Below are 13,347 nucleotides of genomic sequence, written 5' to 3'. Positions count from 1 at the left end.
AATCGAAATTCAATTATAAGATTTATCTACTTAAACTAGCTGTAAACTGGGTAACAAACGTACTAGTGACCTTCAGCTACGCGCAGTGCGGGACTGCAGGGCACTGCCGTTTGGCCGCGGCGCGTAGTATGGCTAGTGCCTAAAGCCGGGATACGGGCGGGGAAGCCTAACTCAGGGCATGTTTCGAAGCGGAAGTGTGAGTGAGGAGGCAGTTGAATACAGCCTTGAGGAAACGCGGCAAAAAACTGCGATAAACCGCGGCAAATAACAGCGACAACTACGACGAAACACGGCAAACAACAGCAACGAAACCACGACAGGAATACGGCGAACAACGGCGACGAACCGCGACGGAATGCGGTAAACAACAACGACGAACCGCGACGAACCGCGACGAAACAACGGGGAGAAACGCTATAAACAGCGACCAAAAAAACACGACGAACAGAGACGAATAGCGGCTAAAAGCGACAACGCGTAGTACGTACAAGGTATGCATTACAGTGGAAAGACTGTGACAGCAGTTAAACTGAAACTACATGTAGAGAGGCATTCGTTGTACTGTGACATCTCTCCCGCCACTCTAACTCGCTGTGTAAAGTAGATACTATTGTACTCCCAATGCGATTGCTCCCAAGTCGCGTGACTTGCTAGACTTGACTATCGACTCTGCTAACTGCGCGAGCTTCTTGTAAGCAGTGATGAGCTTGGGGGGTGAATTTTGCGCGATGTAGGATCCTACGAGTCTCAATGTCGCCGAGTCTAGCCCTGAGGACCTATTACTATAAAGAATTAGCTTGGGTGCACCCGTTAAGAACATGCCAGTGACGTACGTGACTGTCTCGGCTGCGTCCGAATAGATAATAAGGAAAAATGGCGGCTCTACCGCAATGTCCCTCAAACGCTTAGCATACCGTGTGCGTTCCAGTAGCTCGTCCCTACTCGTTAGCTGTTTCTGAGCGCTCTCGTATATATCGACGGCAAAACTAGACGTACTGTACCCAGTTCTCAGCTTAATTCTTCTATCTTTACGATTAGAGGTAATAAGGCCCTCGAGGGACTCAAACACGTATAATAATTGAATATAAACGAATCTTCGAAGTATATATATACTGTCTCTACTATAGATAATACTGTCCAATTCTTTAAAGGCAGTAACAATGTAGGGATCCGCAGAGCTAATATTATCGGGTAACGTAGTCTTCTGAAGTATCGAGATCCAACCTTTTAGGGCTATCTCGTAATAATCGGCAAAGAAACTCAATGCATCAGGCCTGTCAAGCCTAAAGGAAATATTATTAACTAATACCAAACTCCTCTTATTCGTCGTCTCGGCACGGAGCTATCTCCCTAGACAACTTTATCAGCAACGGAATGTCTGAACTGCGGGTTAGCCTACCTCGGCGAGTACGCCTCGACGCTTGTAAGAGGGCGCGCAGTAAACCACTCTGCCAATGAACCAAAAGATCCGCCAGTTCAATCACTCCGTGATTGAACGCTGCGCACCACTTGCTTATATCACGTACCCGGGGCTGCGCCCTCAGCCGGTCCCGTGACAACTATCCTCCCCTCTGGAAGAGCTCGCCCCCGAGCTCCTTCGCGGCGGCTTCCGACCGCTAAGGATAGCAGGCAAGTGTCAGACCCCCAATGATCCGCATGACTCGCCGTGGGTGGGAACCCAAACCACGCACACCCCGCAGGGCCTCGGGCGAAGCGCGCCGCCACCATGTCATACGTCACTGTGAGCACCAACGAAGGAGGGGAACCCTGACGTCAATCGCCACTCTCAAGGGCATCTCGCCCGCCGACATACGGCACCTGGCCGAATTGAACGCAGGACCTCCAGTGCACGCACGGAGTGATTGAACAATTGTAAGAGGGCGCGCAGTAAACCACTCTGCCAATGAACTAAAAGATCCGCCAGTTCAATCACTCCGTGATTGAACGCTGCGCACCACTTGCTTATATCACGTACCCGGGGCTGCGCCCTCAGCCGGTCCCGTGACAACGCTACTGCCGTTCTCTTGCGCGAGGGTTTATGTCTCTTGGTTTGCTCCGCCCACTGGACCCCCGACGCAACCGATTTGAGACAGCTGGGGCTTGCTGTAGCATATCCCTTATACCCGGCAACAGGGAACTTGCCTTGTTCGACGCCTGAATGTCATCATTGATGGCCTATAGCATCACCTATAGAGCCCAGTCTGTTGCTCGTAGGTGACATCACTAGGAATATATCCAGAAGAGAACATTATAAGGGTCGCGAGTTTGGTGAGCTACATTTGGGCGAGGTTGGGCGAGCTATATACGTGCAAGCCGCTTACTGGAACCGGGCTCCGGGCGGCAAACGCGCCTTAAGCCTAGATCAGAACCGCTACGTCGACATTATGGCTCCGGGATCGCGGCTGCACTCCTGTACTAGAGTGCGAAGTGAGCCCAAAGCGCTCTATAGCTGTTGCAAACCCAACGAATCGGTGGCCGCTCTTCTTGCCGTGCAGTAATCACACCCGATGGGTGCCTGGTAACCATCTGTAAAGGCGTAGGCAGTTACTAGTAACCACCCACGACAATATGGTTATCAGTAACTGCCCTAAGCTGTACACATGATTACCAGTAACCGTCCCAAGCGTGGATGTGGCTACTAGTCACCTCTGTGCTGGTAGGTTTGGTTACTAGTCACCACCAGGGAGTGTGGATGCCGTTACCAGTCAGGCCGCTGCCCGGTATCCACCTGGGTCTCACTCGATTGATAGGCGTGACCCGCTCTCTACAGCATTCTACAATCTAATTATAAAATCCGATTGCCAACTTTAGTACCAATGAGCGCTCCAGTAAGCGCCTACTACCCAGAGGTGCATTTCAATTGGAGACATTAGCGCTTGTTTACAGTCATTAGCGAAATCGGCTTCCGCTTTTCACTCACAGTTTAATTGTCTGGGGACCCGCTTTTAAGCCTCTTAGCGCTTACACTGTGCTAACCCCTCGGCCAAATGCCCCTCTAAGAGCGCAGCATTGCTTACATAAGTTACAAAATCGACGACAAATACAATATCCCCATGCTAACTGTATTTAGTCTTCCTGGTACAGTATAGTACTTTTATATAAGTAAGATCAATAGATCTAGACGGCTGTGGGGGGTGCCAGTGCCAGCGAATCGCGAACACAAACTAGCCGCAGCAGGTGTTGCAACCCCGCATTAGTGTTTGCAACGCTTTGTCGGTGTGTGCCAGTCCGCAAAGAGGTCGGCGCCGGAATTCCGGGCTGCAGTTGATCCGAAAGAGGGGTAAACCCCCAGCAACAGGGCCACTTTTAGCGAGGAAGCGCATAAGCTCCACCCTCCTCCCGCGACTGCTGAAGGGTTTCTCTTCTCTCTTCAATCATTCACAACGTAAATCAAAGAGATTCCTCTACGCTTGAAGTTTCGCCGTCCGCACTGAGTACCTCGAGAATCCGCCGCCAAACTAAATCGAGACAGTCTCTCTCCGAGAAAAGGCGCTACTTGAGGGCCAACTAAGAGGAGCACAGACCGCCACGACAAGCTCTAGCAGCTTTGGCCCAGGAGCAGACAACCCAAGGCTCAAGGGCCTGACAAACTTAACACTACTAGCCAAGCTCCTACCAAACAGTACGGCACCTCAGCTTAGTGCTATTACAGATTACTATTCCTAGACCTGCAACGAATTCTGGAGCCTTCTTTAAAATAAAGAGGGGACCCTCATGACTCCATTGCCTAGGCTCTGACCTAGCAGAAGCCGGACCGAAGATAGAGTATATAAGCCTCGAGTTACAAGACATCCTTACACGCTGGGAAAGAAACGCCTAACGCGCCGCCAACGCCGCTGTATACCGGCAGGACCAACCTGTGCCGATACCTTAGCAGCTCAGCGAAATTGTCGAAGGACTAGCGTATAGAAAAGCATACGCCGACTAACTGGCTATCGAAAACCAAAAAATAATTCTCGACTGGGAAAACGTTGGTCTCCGAATTGTTCCGCACCCTGACGACATTCCTCCTACCCCTTAACAAGCCACGGAAAGGTTAGAAGAGTTAATAACGAGAACTCAACCTCCGGCTGGCGAAACCCGATCGGAGAATCTCGGACCACTATGCAACCACGGGAGCGCCCTTGCCTCGGCACTGCGACTGCCAGAAGGTACTCCCTGGGGCGATCTCTTAGCACAAGTCAGACTCCTCCTCGCACGAACTGAGCCACCAATTTCCGAGGATACTCAGTCTACTGTACTAATACTCGAAACTATCTAGACTACCGAGGACGACTCAGGGACTTCGTGTACGGATATAATGTCCCCGGATGAACTAGCCGTCGTCGGTACCTCTGTTCAGCTTCTGCGGCTACCAGCCCCTCCGGTAGGAAATGGTAGGTTAGGATTCTCATCTGTATTTCGTATGGAAGCAGCGTTTTCTCTGTATATAACGATTTCCAACATTTTAGGGTAGTGCCCATTAACCTAAGGAACTTCGCAGATGATGTCTTGCTTTACGGTGAGTGGTGTCACCATGAACGTGTTATCACAGTGTGTCTGAAAGTGGTCCCTCCTTTCATAAGCTTGCAAAATTTCGTTGGTGATAGCATTAAATTTCTCCTCCGAATCAGCGAAAAAGGTGATGTCGTCAAAATAGGCGTATGCGTTATGCCCGATCTATTGGTGGTGAGTGGACTGTCAAAAGGATCATGTGCCAAGGATCAAGATTACAGGATCTAGTGCAGGAGTCAAACCCATGTATTCTAGTCAGCTAAAGCAGGCTGGCAGCTAACTGCGCCACTGTACGGACGTCATCCTGTACGCGTATCTCGTCTATAAAAGGAGCAATCTCTCTAGCAAAGATAGACGGGACACAGCAGACGAAGACAACAACAGGGACAATCAACACAATCAAGAGAAGACACATAAAAACCTCAACTGTCATTTCCCAAGATTCAGAGGTGCCGTGTTTCCGACATGGACTACTTCGTTGATCAGTCGTTGGAAAATGGCGGTGCCAGTGACGAGCCCCATTGGCATACAGGTATATCAGCTACCCCGACTAGTAGGGCTGGGATGAAATTGCCTAATCACTTCGGCTTCCGTCGGGATGGGTGTTCTTTTCCTTATGCAGGCTTTATTAAAACACCACAGCACGGTCTCAAAGGCCACGTAGAAACCCTGCATTGTCTTACACCTGGCGCCCGCTACGGCCTCATCCATCCAGGCTCGGAAAGCGCCCTAGGTTTGGAGTCACATAGCCCTTAGGGAGAGACTCGTGTCTACGCGAACCTCGTGATGCTTCCGTGGGCTTATGTAAGCAAGGTTGTGTTTGGAGGACATTCGACCGTGGGAGTTGGCACAGTGTAAGCGCAAGAGGCCCAAAAGCGGGTCCCCAGACAATTGAACACAGAGTAAAAACCGGAAGCCGATTTCGCTAGCGACTGTAATATAACCCACCAATTAATTACTCAGGTAGGCGCACGCTAAATACAGAACGCCAAGAACTCGTATTTTCGCACGGCCGAATTTATAGCGGAGAAAAAGGGCATATTCCTTTCTCCCTCCTGGATTGCGCAACTACAGACGTGATTGAGCTGAGGTTCCCGTCCGGGCGAGACAGAGTGAGAATTTCCCGAAAGGAATGAAAGATGATTCCCAGGGTTAAGAATGCTAAAGTGTTTAATGGCTGGATCAAGTCAGATTCCCGAAAACCCGCCCTGTTATTGGTTGCGAGGGGTTACGAGATACGGCGCCGGGAATGGCTCAGGGAGCTGGAAACAGCAACCCACGGGGCTGAAATCCAATCTAGAGGGCCAGAAACGGCGGCCTGGGAGCCGAAAACGGTATATAGAGCCAGGACCTGGGATGCTGCACCCAGAACTCGGGACGCTGAGTCCAGAATTCGGGACGCTAACCCAGGGTCTTGGACGCTAGACTACAATCAGGGACACCAAAGAATGCATCAAGCAGAAGTTATATGGAGTGCCCGAGCCCCAGATTCTCTTATAGTCTTCCCTGTCTGATTATCGGAGCTGAAGTGAACCGGTCCCAAGTGATGATAGATACTATAGAGAAACCTCTCGAGGCTAACAGCATACTAAAATGCCAACCCAAGCCAGGAGATGCGGCACGCCGCCCATTACTCGGGCCGATAAAGAAAAGGGACAGAAGTGGTGCAAATTTCCGGAAGAGATGGCGAACCCTAGTTAAAACCGGATATGAGCTGCATCGGGACTACGGCGCCAGGATTTACTTCTCGATCTCGATACCTAGGACACGAAAAGACTTCGTCTTTCGATCTAGTAAGGAAGTTTCACCAATATTGCCAAGTGAACTTGTAAACGACCTTTTCCCCTGTAACGGTATAGCTGCTAACGATGAAAGGAAATGCTCTATCCAGCACTAGTCGTAGTTACGGGGATTGAGGGTATACTACAAGGGAATAGAGATAGGTGACTTCTGAAGGAACCCGTCTCAACCTGTGAATTCCAAGGGATCAATTAAAGCTTACTCGTGTACTTCCAAACCGCCCTATAGTATCTGCAACTGAATTTAATCGTTCAACCAGACCTACGTTCCACCTAAGTCCCCCACTGTAGATGGCACGATGGGAAGTGGGAAAGGGAGTTCTACCAGTAGATCTACTAGATAGTAGGATGGGAAGTAGGAAAGGTGAGTTCCACTAGTAGATCTACTAGATCTACTAGTAGATAGCAAGATGAGAAGTGGGAAAGAGGAGTTCTACCAATCCAGTAGAGCTTCAGAGCGTAGTCTACACCTTCATCGCTTGCCACTAGCAAGATAGATATCCCGAAGCTCCTACATAAGCAATCGCAAACATAGAATTGCTTTCGTGTCCTAGTTACAAGTTTTTTGAGCTAACCTAACAGTTTACCTCTATCTTGTTATGTTTCCCGTACGAGATTCTCCCTAAAACTAGAAGGGTCGAATTAGGAGGGACTTCGGATTATGGTAGCCATCTTCCGATAATCCTCTTTAGATCTGAGAGTTCATATTACATTTCTCGTACGAGATTTTCCCTAAAATTAGAAGGGTCGAATTAGGAGGGACTTCGGATTATAGTGGCAGTCTTCCGATAATTCTCTTAAGATCTAAGAGTTCATATTATATTTCTCGTACAAGATTTTCCCTAAAATTAGAAAGTTCAAGTGACAGCAGCCTTAAAATTATAGTGGCCATATTTCCAAGCTCTCGTACGAGATTTGGTCTAAATTTAGCAGGTACGAATAATAGCAGCAGTCTTCCGAGCTTTCTAAATTTAGAGAAAATCTCATATGAGAAACATAATATAAACTCAGGTCTGAAGAGGATTATCGGAAGACGGCTACCATAATCCGAAGTCCCTCCTAATTCGACCCTTCTAGTTTTAGGGAGAAACTTATAAGAGGATAATCCGAAGACTTCTATTATAACCTGAAGTCCCTTATAATTCGAGCTTACTAGCAAGTCTATCGCCGTAACTAATGAAACCGTTTTAGCCCCTTAGTAGGCAGCCGTTCAAGCCCCTGGTTTGCACTTTCGGTAAGCTGCAAGAGAACGTACCGGCTCTCCTGGCGGACATAGAGGAATAGATCTCCTGCAAAGGGAATGGAGAACCACTCTCGGGCTTTTGGCACTGGGCTCCCGGATCGTATAGCGAGGCTTGGGGGGAGCTCAGGGAAGTAGCTGAATGCCGTAGTAACCAGCTTACTAGGCGATTATATATGCGGGTCGTTGAGCGGGCTAGCAGAGCCTGTCTTATCGTCCAAATGATGTAGATACCTATACACAGGACAAACTCCTCACAGCGGGTGTCTAGCGGACAGGCGACACAGGCCGGTCTAGGGCGTAAGGGAAGCCTCCGCCGCTCGAGCTTGCCCTCACACCGTAATGTTATCGAGTTTCCGAGAGCGAGGCATCGAACTCGGTGCGGTAGAGCTGCGCGGGTCTCGGTGGGGCGCGTCGGCATTGTCAGCGCCACCGCCCTTCGTAGGCCGGAGAGAACGGAGGCGACTGCGTACGCTTCGTTAGCTCGGCCTGCCAACCTTAACGTACAGCACCATAGTCAGGTACCTAGATCCGTTACCCTCCCGTCCCTCGTTTCTATACCGCGCGAGATCGATGCGTCGGGGACAGTAACGAATGGCGATTATTTCGTTCCCGGTATACGCGTGCTGCTCGCTCTTCTGCGCTCGTTGGAACAGTGCGTATCCGAGGTATTTCGTCAGTGTACTACCATTCGCGCTACTGGCCGACTCGTTTATTATAGGAACATACCGCGATCGCAATATTGCAGCCTAACTAGGGGCATCGGAAACCATTAGCTGCGGCTGGTCGTTAGGCGAGCGCCAGTTACACCCTGGACCGAGTAGAAGCTTACGGCATTCAACTCGCCTTAACCCCGCCTTTCCTTGTAGCGAACAGCGTGCTCTATTTCGGAGACGACGAGATTCAGTAGCTAACCGGTTCGGGCTACGGCGTGATGATCTATATATCGCTTGGGCTCGCCCTTCCTAGCTGATCCGGTAGCGCGCTTGAAATGATATATGGATTCTAGTAGTAGCGAGCGAATCGCCGGTGTAAGCGTGATCCGCTATAAGAAACGAGCTGAAACCCGACTCCGCTTAATCTTCCGTTATACGTCAAAACGGGCCTTAGTCCGTTCGAAAGTCCCTTAATCCCCTCTTTTCCAGATAGAGTGAAGGTTCTATACGACTACCCCGATACCGCAGTCGACATCTACTTCGTCCACGGTCTAACCGGGGACTAGGAGAGTACCTGGACCGCTCGTAGGTAGTCCGCGCCCTGGCCGAAGACCCTCCTCCCGCCGAAGCTCAGTAGAGCCTGTATACTCATATACGGCTACGACGTATATATCGTATGAAAGGGGATTGCAGGATCAAACCGGCTGATTGATTATACTACGAACCTTCTGAACGACCTAACGATAGACAGAAGCAGCAATAATATATCATCCTATCCTCTCATCTTCGTCGCCTACAGCCTCGGCGGCCTCCTCTGCAAGAAGGCTATTCTGCTCTCGCAGAATAACCTAGAAGCCCATCTCCGTAGCATCTTCGATTGCACTAAGGGCATTGCATTCATAGGCACCCCTTATAAGGGGTCTTGGATAGCGGATTGGGCCAAGATTTCAGCGTCAGCTATCGGCCTTATTACGTCTACTAATAAGTCGCTGCTGGGAATCTTGGAGATGGACGATCAACTCCTCGAGTCTATCCAAGTCGAGTTCTGGTCTATAGTGCGAGGGCTACGGGAAAGCGGTAGGTGTTTCGAGGTCACTTGCTTCTTTGAGAAACTACCTTTATCTGTGTTCGGGGAAGTCGTATCCAAGGAATCGGCTACCTTTGAAGGTTATACTTCCTTCAGCATTTACGCTAACTATAGCGGTATAGTCAAGTTTGCCTCTGCGGAAGAGAACGGATTTAAGAGGTTGCTGGGAGAGCTGGTCAGATAGACATCGCAAGTCAGTTACCCCTGGGCTAGCCAAACGGAGGATCCGCCGCGAATATCGCCTTCGTCGGTAGAGGGCGATCGGAGGGCCTCGTCCGCTAACTACTATGGGTTTAGCACCTAAAACGTCAATAGCATCACTACTGGCTCTGGCCCTGTATATATTGTACAGTATCAGACCATCCATCAAACCGTTAGTAAGGAGAATCTAATAGATAACTTCGGAGAGAATATACTTAGCTAAGTTTACTCTGAAGTTCAACTACTACCTGCGACCGTGCCAGAGCCTTTTCAGGATTGTCTCAGATCGCTAGCCTTTCCACAAATATAGAATCGCTCATACAACATTGGCAGCGCCGTCGCGGGGACATGCTAGTGGCTGCTTCGACATAGGACGTATAGGACCTGGGCTGCTTGCGATCGAGGCCTGCTCTGGATCAAGGGAAAGCCGGGCTCTGGGAAGTCGATACTGCTAAAATACGCTCTCGGTAATCATAGAGCTAGAGACAGCGCCTTTGTTCTCTTATTCTTCTTCCATAGCTGCAGCGATGAACTCTAAAGGACGCCTCTTGGCCTCTTCTGGTCGCTTCTTCATCAGGTCCTTAGGCAGGCCCCGGATGTACTGCGGAATCTCGTCGACAGGTTTGAAACACAGTGTAAGGAGAACGGCAAGCCAGGTGAAGACTGGTACTGGTATGAGGAGGAATTGCGGCCCTTCTTTTGGTCGTCTCTTCCGAAGGTCTTAAAGACTCGTTTAGTCTAGTTATTTGTCGACGCGTTGGACGAATGTAGCAGAGATAATGCGATAAAACTTGTCGAGACTTTCAAATCCTTATTGAAGACTCTCCTATCCCAGTCTACGGGCCTCAGACAGTATCGCATCTGCTTCTCTTGTCGTCACTACCCGATCCTGGATCTAGACAAAAGCAGCTTCGAAATATATGTCGAGGATGAAAACCTAAGGGATATCACGACGTTTGTAGATGACCAGTTTACCTCCTTCCGTATGCGAATATCCTCTACGATTCCGGCCTTGATCACAGAACGTGCCTCCGGCGTTTTTATATAGACGCATCTCGTAGTGAAGCAAGTCCTGGATCTTGAGCATGAGGGTGTCGGATTAAAAAAGATCGAAGCAGCAGTCTATTCTATCCCTCTAGACCTCGATGAACTATACTGACAACTCATTCAAAGCATAGAATCTGCCTCCCTAAAACTGATCCAATAGATCTGCTTCGCTACACGGCCCTTGTTAGTAGACGAGTTGCAATGGGCTATAGTTATCGAGGTCAATTGCCCATACTGGTCATTACAGGCATACCAGAGTGCCGAAGACTATGTACCCGATACTGTCCGGATGAAGAGGCGGGTTCAGATGCTCAGCCGGGGTCTTGCCGAGGTCAGCCACGCGCAGGTCGTCCAGTTCATCCACCAGTCCGTCAAGGACTTCTTCGTCGAGAAAGGCCTGCCAATTTTGGACGGCAGCGTAATGTTGACCGAAGCTGCAATCAGGGCACACTTCCGGTTCTCTGGAATTTGTATACGCTACTTGGCAATAGAGGAGATCGGTCAGTCAATAAGCTACAACGACAATGACTTTCCCTTTTTGCGTTATGCTACAACCTCGTGGGTGGCGCATATAAAGCGGTATGATGCTAGTATCGTCTCCTACGAGGATCTTCTGTTGTTGTTTGCTTGGCCATCAAACGTCCTAGTAGAATTGTGGGTGTACGTTTACTGGAAAATATACCGTTATTCCCAGGACTGTCCACTACGGGGGACTAACTTAGTATATGTTGTATCGAGGTATGGGATCTTCGGGTTATTAACGGCTATTCTACAAAGGGCAGATCAAATTGCTATAGATGTCGACGCGAAAGATGAATCTGGCCGGACGCCGCTGTGGTGGGCTGCCGCGAACGGGCGCGAGGCGGTTGTCAAGAAGCTGCTTAGCACGGGCCAGGCCGACATCAATGCGAAAGATGAATATGGCCGCCGGACGCCGCTGTAGTGAGCTGCCGCGAACGGGTACGAGGCGGTTGTTAAGCTGCTGCTTAGCATGGGCAAGGCCGATATCGATGCGAAAGATAACGAATATAGCCAGACGCCGCTGTGGCAGGCTGCCGCGAACGGGCTCGAGGCGGTTGTCAAGCTGCTGCTTAGCACGTGCAAGGCCGATGTCGATGCGAAAGATGAATATGGCTAGACACCGCTGTGGCAGGCTGCCGAAAACGGGTATGAGGCAGTTATCAAGCTGCTGCTTAGCACGGGCAAGGCCGATGTCGATACGAAAGATAAATATAGCCAGACGCCGCTGTCACGGGCTGCCGTGAACGGGCACGAGGCCGTTGTTAAGCTACTCGTGAAGTAGTATGTTAAGTTCTTTATAATTTTTTTATCTTAGCGTAACACAGGAGGAGTCTAGGGGATAGTGCAATTAAATAGCTATTTCAGCCGCTTTATTCGCCCTATAGGCTTCACCTTGAAGTAGAGCCGCTATAATTCTTTAGCAAAAACTAGCAACGGCATCACAATAAAATAGGCTTAGGTCCTAACGATATTCATAATAACGTTACCTTAAGAGCACTTGGCTTCCCTCGCCTCAGCCAGCAGTACTAATTGTAAAGGGGTTGTTCTGGGAACACGTTGAGGGAGATGTACCACGATGTCTTGATACTGAAAAGACCTGGACCAGCGGGCGATATCTTGGTGAACAGCCTCCTATCAATTACACAGAGACTGATCCTTGCGGATCAGAAGTGCCCCGCGTGAGAGAGTTCCCTCACGGGGTTCTTATCTATCCTGTATCGTGGCATCATCCAGCATCATTCGGCGGGTCCTCCTGACCTTCGTCTGGAGACTCTCGTTACACTTATAGACCAAATTCTAGGCTTTGTAACATTTTCCCTAATAACACCATTATTACAGTGTAGATCAGAGATCAGGATAGGTGGCATTTAGAGTAGAGTCGAAGGTAAATACACTCAGACTCGCAATTTAACGCTGTAGATCCTTTCTATATAATTCTTAAAATGGTTCAAGTGCTTGAACTCTAGCGCCTCTCCCCTGTATTTAGAGTGGTTACACGACATCTACTTCGCGCCGCCTAGCTATTTCGTGTAATTCCTATCGAAATGGTTATATATTACCGCCGGTCGACAATACTTGAACGTCCTTTCCTTGTAGGACAAGGCTTCGTTCCCGATATACTGTAGACATTACTTCCTGTCCATCAGGAGCGGAAAGGGGTCCGGCCCGGGAGACTCTTCCTTTACCGTGACGTCGGCTGTGAGGATCAAGGATCCAAGGGTAGTAAGACCAGAGTGTCTGGGTACAAGCAGTGCACGCGCAACGTAGGAGCAGAGTGCTCGTTAGGGGTTGAGTGGTGGTCTCATTGAACTCTGCCTCTCCCCTAAGCTCTGTCTCCCGCCCTCCTTCTTATGCCCGTGACAGTATCGCTAGGGCTTACTTCCCCGCTCTGCTGCTTTGTCGTCCTCCTTGCTGGTGCGCTCCTTCGACGCTCATCTGACGCGCTATTTATGCCATTCCAGCTTAGTGCCGTTGTTGCTTCTGAGGCTCGCTTACGCTGCGGCTCCGAGGCTTCCGGACCGCGCCTCACGCTGGCTCCGCTCAGCCGGTCCTCACATCGGCCCACGCCCTCCGTCGGATACAGTTTTGCTTTACGGTCTCTCATTTGCCGCATAAGGCGACTATGAGCTCGGCCACTGTCAGGTGCAGGAGAGTGTCAGGTGCAGGCGGGGCACTGCCAGGGTCAGGGGCCTATAAATTACCGGCTTCGCCGGAAGTTTTGGAACGTTCAGAGTTCAACACTGTCACCTACCACCTCCTTAGAAGCGATAGCTGCGCAGACGCCGCTCCTTCAATGCGAAT

Source organism: Madurella fahalii, assembly GCF_045866475.1.
Source record: "Madurella fahalii IFM 68171 DNA, scaffold_4, whole genome shotgun sequence".
Taxonomy (NCBI): Eukaryota; Fungi; Ascomycota; class Sordariomycetes; order Sordariales; genus Madurella; species Madurella fahalii.
The sequence above is the reverse complement of the archived record's forward strand: the minus strand, read 5'-3'. Positions refer to the sequence as shown.